The sequence below is a fragment of the Nicotiana tomentosiformis genome, chromosome 3 (genome assembly GCF_000390325.3).
Source record: "Nicotiana tomentosiformis chromosome 3, ASM39032v3, whole genome shotgun sequence".
Lineage (NCBI taxonomy): Eukaryota > Viridiplantae > Streptophyta > Magnoliopsida > Solanales > Solanaceae > Nicotiana > Nicotiana tomentosiformis.
In genome coordinates, this window is record NC_090814.1 from 20,812,045 (window position 1) to 20,822,490 (window position 10,446).

Genomic DNA, 10,446 nt, shown 5'->3' on the forward strand with positions numbered 1-10,446 from the left:
TGGCTATAAATTATTGTATAAAGGTAAATTGTTTCCAAATAAGAAAAGGGATCATTGTTTTTGGCACGGAATAAAAAAGAAATATATTCACATAAATTGAAACAGATGGAGTATATAGTTTCTAACTATAATTTATTTACATAATCCGTGTAGACCAAGTAACATTTCCTTGTTATGAGTCAACATTTGTGTTGATAAAATTCCTAAATATTATTAATTGTCTAATTTAACGAAGATTTTGTGGAAATGATCTTTCTTCATCCTTAGCTGTATATATACCTCTTATTCCTCGCACAAGTGATAGAGAAAGGAAAAATTAGAATCCCAAAAAAGGAAACGAAGAAAGATGGACGTGTTGAATAACAAAAAGTATGGAGCTCATATTTTAGCTCTTCCTTATCCAAGCCAAGGCCACATAAACCCTATGCTTCAATTCTGCAAACGTTTAGTCTCCAAAGGTCTAAAGACCACTTTAGCCATTACTAACTTTCTTTCCCATTCCGTGCGTCTAATTTCCAATATGGTTGGTATCGATACTATTTCCGATGGGTTCGACGAAGGTGGCTACGCTGAAGCTGACAGCGTAGTCACCTATCTCGAACGCTTCAAGAAAATCGGCTCGCAAACCCTAGCGGATCTTATCAAGAAATACGAAAAATCAGAGTTTCCTATTACTTGTGTTATTTATGATTCTTTCATGCCATGGGCTTTAGACGTAGCTAAAGATCATGGCCTAATCGGAGCTTGTTTTTTCACTCAAGCTTGTGCTGTGAACTATATTTACTATTATGTTCATCACGGAAAATTGACGTTGCCAATTTCTTCACCTCCGGTGAGGATTCTGGGATTGCCGGAGCTCGAACTTCGAGATATGCCATCATTCATTTATGTCCATGGTACATATCCAGCGTATTTTGAGTTGGTGTTAAATCAGTTTATAAATGGGGACAAAGCTGATTATGTTTTTGTGAACTCATTCTACAAGTTAGAGGCTGAGGTGAGTTTCAAACTTACTATTTGTGGACAGTGTTTCTTATCCACTAAAACTCTTTGGTGGTTTTTTCTTTCAATTTAAGGCATTTAATCGTTTTCTCTCGAATATTTGTTTCATATTTTATCACTCGTTCTCGTGCTTAGTGGCTTAGTGGTGTACAATTTTTTTTTTTTTAAGTGGTGTCATACTTTTTAATAGGTAAATAAAGAAGTGAACAATGAATAATTACTATAATGACATCAATTTTTTTAAATAAAAAAAATACAAATTACTATAACTCTCTACATTGAGTTTTTGTTTTATGAGATGTATCGATAATAATCTCATTAGAAATAGCACTAAATATGTCTTTTTTCATAAATGATTTGATTATATTTATTATCAATTTGACTAACAAATGGATTCTAGCTCAAGTGGTTTTTGTTGCTTCTTAATTTTGTTCAAGGTCAATGGCTCAAGATTAACTAGTACAAATTATATTTTAATAAATAAAGTCTCCAAAATGATAAAAAATATAAGCCTTTTTAGCTCTAACCTCATCTAACCACTTGAAGCGCTTAACCAGCAGACCAATGAGCCTTTTTAGCTCAAGTAGTGTCATGTGGAATAGTACTAGGGCTCATCAAAATCTGCTGAATATAGAGTAATTGCTAACGAGGATCAAAGCTTTCCGCTGATGAACCACCTGCATCCATTGAAGATGCAGTGCCCCCGGCAAAAGGGGCGTTAGTACATGTAGAATAGTACTAGTATGTACAGCTAAATGTCCTCTTTCGAAATAGAATGCCAATATAAGGAGGGGAAAACCATGGAAGCAGCAAGTAACAATCAATGATATCCAAATGCCAAGTTAAAACATAACAATTTTCAAAATATGAAGATAACATTATTTTTAGTTGGGAGATCATTAGCACCGATATACCACCGTATTTTTAGCACGGAGTCCGATCACGTCCGATCGGCTAGGCCGTCTCTCCACGAACAATGTGGATTGACATGGTGATATGAAATAAAAGTGATACCAAGAGTAAGAACCACCATACGCGCGACATGGCGTCCGATCTCCACCTGATCGGGAAGGCCGCCTTCCCACATATGCCATGTGGGTCGACTTCATCACTTCCAATTCACAGCTAGCATCAATCTCATCCCAATTAAGGAAAATAATCTCATCACATCAATATTTCAATCTCATCCCAAATAAGGAGAATAATCACAATCCACTCCTACACCGGCACATGTAGTTTCGGGTGTAGGCCATTTTGATCCACCCTTCCCCGGTTCGCTAATGATACTCCCAAAAATATTTTTGTTTTTCACACAAGAGAAACAGAAGTACAAATACATTCACCTCATAACCTTTCACACCATATATAGCTTCATTAGTACGTTTAACCATTCACAACATCATTATTTTCTTGGCTCTCATGGTCATACGTATGATTGTTCATTCATGGCACGTTGGCCGTATTTCATATTCCACACTTTTATTTCTTTACTTTCAAGGATCATCATCATAAACATCAACATATAGAATATTTCGAAAATCACAACTTTAGTTTCATTAGTAATGAAGGCTTTAAACACAATAGATTCCTTTCCAAAGAATGAAACAAAATGACTAGCAATTGAAGCACGAGTTAAAATCATAACCGAGTGATGCATCACTTATTCTTGAAATACTTTTTTCCAAAAGGGCAATACACAATTTTAACTCATGAGTATGTAAGAACTCAAATCACATTGGAAATATTTATAAAGGAGAGCATGGTTATTTACGATTGAAACACGAATATAAATCAAATGCACTAGTTACAACAACAAGAGCCACGTTTTACATCTCACTCTCACTTTGATATTTCACTTCCAAGCATCATCATAGGTTACCAACAATTAAGGGCATTTGGAATCAATACCTCAAATATGTATATGAGCAATGTGAGTCTTAAAAACATTGGGTTTTCTTTTCAAGTTATTTTAATAAACTTTCATGTGAAACATGAATCGAAGTCATAATATTTTAATACATAAACTATACTTGAACACATTCACGAAGGACATCATGGTGATTTAGGAGCAATCGAAACACGTTTTTGAGTATGTACACCTTTCAACACAATGCTTACTTGGGATATTCGAATTTATTAGGAATCACTAGTAACATGGGAATTAGGAACCTGTGCCAACCATACTTGAAACTTACGCGAATATCATGGAATTCGATTCTAAGAGAGAAGTTTAGCCAACATACCTTGCTTGAGCTTTCCTTAAGTTACTACAACATCCTAATACCTCTAGCAATATCAATCTATAGGAAGATAACAAAATCAAATAATAATTAGAAGGATTCTCATGGTGTAACTATCTTAGGAATTTTGTCAAACACCTATTATGCAAAATTGATTATAAAACTCTACAATGGTAATCCCTTCCCCCCTTAACCAATTTCAATAAGAAACTACCCGATATAGTTCAACAATCCCACATATTACCTCTTATTGGCACATGCACGGCCTATCTCCAACCCCACAATATACTTAAACCCAAAACCTCTTGCATGAAAGTTTAGGAGAAGGACTTACCCGAGTAGATGATGATTTAGTGAGTGATTCTCTTGAATCTTCAAGATTGAAAAAAGAATTGATGATTAGAATGGCTAGTTCTTCTCCCTCTCTCTCTAAGATACTCTCACTTCTCTTTAAAATATCAGATATTTGCTTTAAAATAGCCCCAAAGGTTATTAATCAAAATGGGGTCGGGTTATAAAAATATAAAGATGGATCCTCCGAACACAACTCTACGATCGGAGAGTGGACCGCAAAACAGGTATGCGGTCCTCATAAGGGACCGCGAAATTGAGTTCAAAAACTATGCTGGCCTGTACCGGTCTGTCAGGTCTGCGGTCCACAGACCAGTTACGTGGCCGTAAAATGGATCGCAAAATCACCTTCCAAATTGCTTCATGCAAATTCTGCGACAGAAGTGCGGACCGCAAAATAGATATGCGATCGCATAATGGACCGCAAAAATGACCTTCAAAATTCAACAAATCTTTTGCTCAACTTCGCGATGATTATGCGGCCCGCAGAATGGTTCTGCGGTCGCGAAATTGACCGCAGAATCGCCTTCTTCTGCCAAAAATTTCCATCAACTCCTCAGTGCATTCTTCAACTCAAAAAGTCCGTACAACTATCTTCGTATACATTAGTCTACCTCGGCACCACAAAGCCTTAAAGTTTTTGGCGAAATTTTTACAGGGCCTTACACATTTGGCCAAGCTAATAAAAGCTGCTTATTTTGAAAAATACTTTTGTTAAAAAATGCTTTTCGAAAAAATATTTTTGGAGAGTAGTAGTTTGTGTTTTACCAATTCATTTGAGGAGTGGTTTATGCAATATTTGATAAGTGAATTATGTTTGTCCAAATCTTGCAAAAATTACTTTTGAGTGTCCAATTAAGGAAAAGGACAATAAAAGTTCAGTTTACAATTAGTATTATTAAAAAAATGAATCAAAATATTTATTATAAAAGAATTCAGTTAATTATGTAAAAATATAAAACAATAAGTAATTATATATTAAAAAATTTACGATCATATAATATAGTAATCCAAAGTAATAATATTTGGTATCTAGTATTACTTATTATTTAATTACATGATGATTTAAATATATCATTTCATAAATAACTATATAAAAGAAGAGATCTATTTATCATAGAGACACTATTCGAAAGAGGAATAGGAGAACGAGATATGGTGGAAATAAAAAAGAGAAGGAAAGGAATCATCAAAATAAAAAAGTAAAAGTAAAAATATAAATTAATAAGAATAATTTGAAAAATATAAATTTATGATAAGAACACTTTTGTCTTGAAAAAATTATTTCTGCTTTTGCTTCTTGGAAAAACAAAAAGTTTTAGCTTCTTTGCAAAAGAAAAAAGAAACTCTTCTGCTGCTCAAAAACACTTTTATGTTTTGATCAAACAACTCAAATTTTCGAAAACATACTTTTTTTATTTTGACAAAAGAAATGCTTTTGGCCAAACAGGCTCGTAGTTGACGTCCTGTTTCTCTTTGTGAAATGAAATTGTGAGTGTTTTAGAAAGGAGAGTACATAGTAAATACAAGCGTTAGGTTATTTTATGAGTTTAGCTTCGGTGAACTAAGTTTATGCAATAGCCGGTTAAATTACATTAATAAGGTAAAAAAATTATATTTTTACTGTATATAAGTTGAATCCTATTTTCATTAATATGTTTATTGCAGGTAGTAGACACAATGTCAAAAGTTACTCCACTGTCGACCATAGGCCCAACGGTGCCGTCTTTGTATTTGGACAATAGAGCTGAAAATGACATTGAATATGGTCTGTCTATACCAAGTGGATGCTTCAACATGTATCAACTGGCTAAATACTAAAGCAGAAGGATCTGTTGTTTATGTAGCTTTTGGTAGTATGTCCACTTTAGATGAAAAACAAATGAAAGAGATAGCTTGGGGTTTAAAAGCAACCAATTGCTACTTCTTATGGGTAGTTAGGACTTCTGATGAAGCAAAAATTCCAAAAAGTTTCATTGAGGAAACCTCTGAGAAAGGATTAGTGATAAATTGGAGTCCACAACTACAAGTCTTATCTAATAAGGCAATTGGGTGCTTTTTCTCACATGGCGGGTGGAATTCAACTACTGAAGCTTTGAGTTTTGGAGTGCCAATGGTTGTAATGCCACTATGGACTGATCAAACTACGAATGCTAAATTAGTACAAGATGTTTGGAGTGTAGGGGTGAGAGTTAATGTTAATGAGAAAGGGCTTGTTGGAAGAGAAGAAATTGAGAAATGTGTAAGAACAGTAATAGAAGAAGACAAAGGGAAAGAAATGAAGAAAAATGCCCTTAAATGGAAGGATTTGGCCAAGGAAGCTGTTAATGAAGGTGGGACGTCTGATAAAAATATTGAAGAATTTGTATCAAAATATAGTAAATAATTCAATGATCAGTGATTTAGTCATTGCATTCAACTTTTTTTTCTTTTTAAGAAAATAAGACAAAAAAAAGTAGGCATTTGAATTTTGATTTCTGCCTGTTTTCTTTCCTCTTGTATGCTCTCTTAATTTTTGTCATTGAACAAGTGAGATCCAAAAGTTTATATTATCTAAACATCTTTAAGTATGTCTTATCGAAGGAATCGCAGAAGCACCTAAAAACCAAATTAAATACTATTTCACAACATTTATTATTTTTAATATCCCACTCTGTTTTTAATGTATTTTTATTGTGTTTTAGAAATTGTGGATAGGTGACACGATCCAAATCTCAGGTGTTGTGATGGCGCCTATCGCAATACTAGACAAGCCGACAACCACAATAAACCACACATTCTTTAAGTTTGAAAATATAACAAAATAAGTTTAAGAGTAAAATCTCAAAAATACTGATACGAAAATACCGCGACTCAATACAATATTTTTCCAAAATTCGGGTGTCACTGAGTACATGAGCATCTATACAATAACATGGTCTGAAACACTGTCTAGGAAGGTAGAACGGTATAAGTAAAACTAAAAGATAAAGGAGGAGAGTCAAGGATTGCGGACGCCAAAGTAGCTACCTCGAGAATATCCGAAGTGATAAAGCTCCAAAATCAGCAACCACCGTACCCAGAAGTACCTGGATCTGCATATGAAGTGTAGAGTGTAATATGAGTACAACCGACCCAATGTACTCAATAAGTAACAAGACTAACCTTGGGCTGAAAGCAGTGACGAGCTCAACAGGTATAGTCCAAATACAGAAATAATAGTACAGAAATGTAGACATGCTTTCTAGTTCAAAACTTTAAGCTCAAAACAGATAAAATATGCCAAGTGTGACTGAAATGAGGGATGATACATCTCTATATCTACATGTCAATTATGCATGCCAACTGTAATGCAAAATAGTGATAAAATCATATGCATACTCTTAGAGTATCAATCACTCAGTCCTCACATTCACTCAATTCTCACAGTCACTCATTTCCTCAAAGCCACTCAATCCTCACAGTCACTCAATCCTCCCAATCACTCGGCACTCGCACTCAGTAGGTACATGCACTCACTGCTGGTGAGTCAGACTCCGGAGGTGCGGATCCTACCCAAGAGCTATAATAAGCCAATCATGGCATTAATCAATAAGCCTGTTGCGGCATGCAGACCAATCCCTTAAACATCCTCACAATCAGGCCCTTAGCCTTTCTCAGTCATCAATCTCTCCAGTCTCTCGGGTTCACAAGTATCATGATAATCAACCCAAACAATGATGATATGATGTATCAATAAATGGCAACAGAGACTGAGATATGATATGAAAATGATAGCTGTGACTGAGTACATATAATTACAAATTAAGCAAATATTTTAACAGCAACACGACCTCTGTGGGTCCCAACAATACCAGCATATAGTCTAAGCATCATTTCTAACATGAGTCACAACTCAGTTTCTCTAACACATGGAGAATACATGGATAAGGACAAGATTATTTGACTACAGAGCTCCACGGAATCGATTGAGTCACAATTTTTACGGTGCACGCCTACACACCCATCACCTAGCATGTACGTTACCTCTACACAAATCACATAACACGTAATTAAGGGATTCATACCCTTAGAAACCAAGTTAAGAAGTGTTACTTACCTCAAGCTGTGCAAATCTCTACTCTAATAAGCCCTTGCCTCGCGAATAGGCCTCTGGACGCCTCGAATCTAGCTACAAACAACTCGATACAATCAACTCAAGCTATAGTAATCAATTTCATATGAAAAGGCTAAGTTCTTTAATAAAAGTAAAAATGTCAACTCAAAAAGTCAACCCCAGGCCCACGTCTTGGAATCCAACAAAAGTTACAAAATCTGAACACTCATTCAACTACGAGTCCAACCATACCAAAATTACTCAAATCCGATCACAACTCGACCTTCAAATCCTCAAATTAAAGCCTAGGAAGTTTGTACAATTTCCTCCTAATTTTCAACCTAAAACACTAACTAAATGATGAAAACAATGATATATTTATGTAATTTAACCAAATCTGAGTGAGAATCACTTATCTCAATCACTCCCTTGAAAATTTATCCAAGAATCGTCTCAATCCGAGCTCCCAAAATCAAATTGTAAAATATAACTCAAACCCTCTATATTCTGCCCAAACGTCCTCCTTCGCGAACGCGGAAAGTGCCTCGCGTTCGCGAAGCACAAAACGCAGCTGCCCAGAAATTCTCTTACATGAACGCGGAACCTCTCTCGCGAATGCAATGTTTTGCAGAACTTTGCAATGGCGAACGCGTCTCCCTGACCGCGAACGCGAAGGCTAAGGGCCTGGTGTACACACCTGCCTATACCTTCTACGCGAGCGTGAGCTTCCCTTCGCGATCGCGATGCACAATCTCCACAGACCATCGCGAACGCGTTGCTCTCTTTGCGAACGCAAAGAATAAATCCTCACTTGACCAAATACTCTTCGCGAACGCGAGACATCTCTCGCGAACGCATACAAGAAAACCAGCACCAGCAAAAAGATCAATAGTCCTCAAGTTTCGAAATGCACCGAACATCTCCTAATCACTCCCGATGCTCCTGGGACCTCAACCAAACATACCAACAACTCCTAAAACACGATATGAACTTATTCGATGCCTTAAATCACCTCAAACAACATAAAAAATACGAATCGCACCCCAAGTCAAGCCTAATGAAAAATTATGAATTCCAACTTCTATAATCGATGCCGAAACCTATCAAATCAACTCCAATTAACCTCAAATTTTGCACACACGTCATAAATGACACAATGGACCTAATTCAACTTCCAAAACCAAAATCCAATCCCGGTAAACATAAAGTCAACTCTCGGTCAAACTTCTCAATTCTCTAAACTTCTATTTTTTCAACTTTTGCCAATTTAAGCCAAAATCATCTACGGACCTCCAAATAAATATCCGGACACGCTCCTAAGTCCAAAATTACCATACAGAGCTATTGGAACCATCGAAACTACATTCCAGAGTCGTTTACATATAAGTCAATATCCGGTCAACTCTTTCAACCTAAGCTTCCAACCATAAGACTAAGTGTACTAATTCATTCTGAAACATCCCCGGAACCGAACCAACCACCTCGATAAGTCACATAACAACAATTGAGCAAAAAATAAGCAATAAATGGGGGAACGAGACTACAATAGTCAAAACGACCAGCCGGGTTGTTACATCCTCCCCCTCTTAAACAAATGTTCGTCCTCGAACGGGTCTAGAGTAATACATGGAGTCTCAAATAGGTATGGATATCTACTCCGCATCTCCTGCTCGGTCTCCCAAGTAGCCTCCTCCACTGGATGACCTCTCCATTACACCATCATTGAATCTATATTCTTTGACCTCAACTTTCGAACCTGCCGATCCAAAATGGTCACCGGCTCCACATCATAAGTTAAATCACCATCCAACTGAAGCGTGCTGAAGTCCAAAACATGAGATGGATCGCCGACATACTTTCGAATCATGAATACATGAAACACTGGATGAACACTCGGTATACTAGGCAGAAATACATGCCTGTAAGCCACCTCCCCATCCTTTCAAGAACCTCAAATGGGCCGATATACCGAGGTCTCAACTTGCCCTTCTTTCCGAACCTCAAAACACCCTTCATGGGTGAAACTATGAGCAACACCTTCTCCCCCACCATGTAAGAAATATCATGAACCTTCCGATCGGTGTAGCTTTTCTGTCTAGACTGCGCCGTGCGAAGCCGATCCTGAATCAACTTAACCTTGTCCAAAGCATCCTGAACCAAGTTAGTACCCAATAACCTAGCCTCACCTGGCTAAAACTAACCCATCGGAGACCGACATCGTGTCCCATACAAATCCTTATATGAAGCCATCTGAATGCTCGATTGGTAGCTGTTGTTGAAGGTAAACTCGGCAAGCGGCAGAAACTTATCCCAAGAACCCCCGAAATCTATGACACAATAGCAAAGCATATCCTCCAATATCTGAATAGTGCGCTCGGACTATCTGTCCATATGAGGGTGGAATGTTGTACTCAACTCAACCCGTGTACCTAAATCTCGTTGCACTGCTCTCCAAAACTACGATGTAAACTGCATGCGCCGATCTGAAATAATGAACACAGGCACACCGTGAAGGCGAACAATCTTGTGGATGTAGATCTCAGCCAACCGCTCCGAAGAATAAGTAGTCCCAACTGGAATAAAATGCGCGGACTTGGTTAACCGATCCACAATCACCCAAATAGTATCAAACTTCCTCTAAGTCTATGGGAGACCAACTACGAAGTCCATGGTGATTCGATCCCATTTTCATTCTTGAATCTCCAGCCTGTGAAACAATCCGCCCGGTCTCTGATGCTCGTACTTCACCTGCTGACAATTTAGGCACCGAGCCACAAA

At 37.2% G+C, this 10,446-nt stretch overlaps 1 pseudogene; it reads left to right on the plus strand.

The window, feature by feature from the left end:
• Positions 1–224: 224 nt before the first annotated feature.
• LOC104095032 (UDP-glycosyltransferase 74F2-like) lies at positions 225–6,170 on the plus strand (annotated as a pseudogene).
• Positions 6,171–10,446: the final 4,276 nt, after the last annotated feature.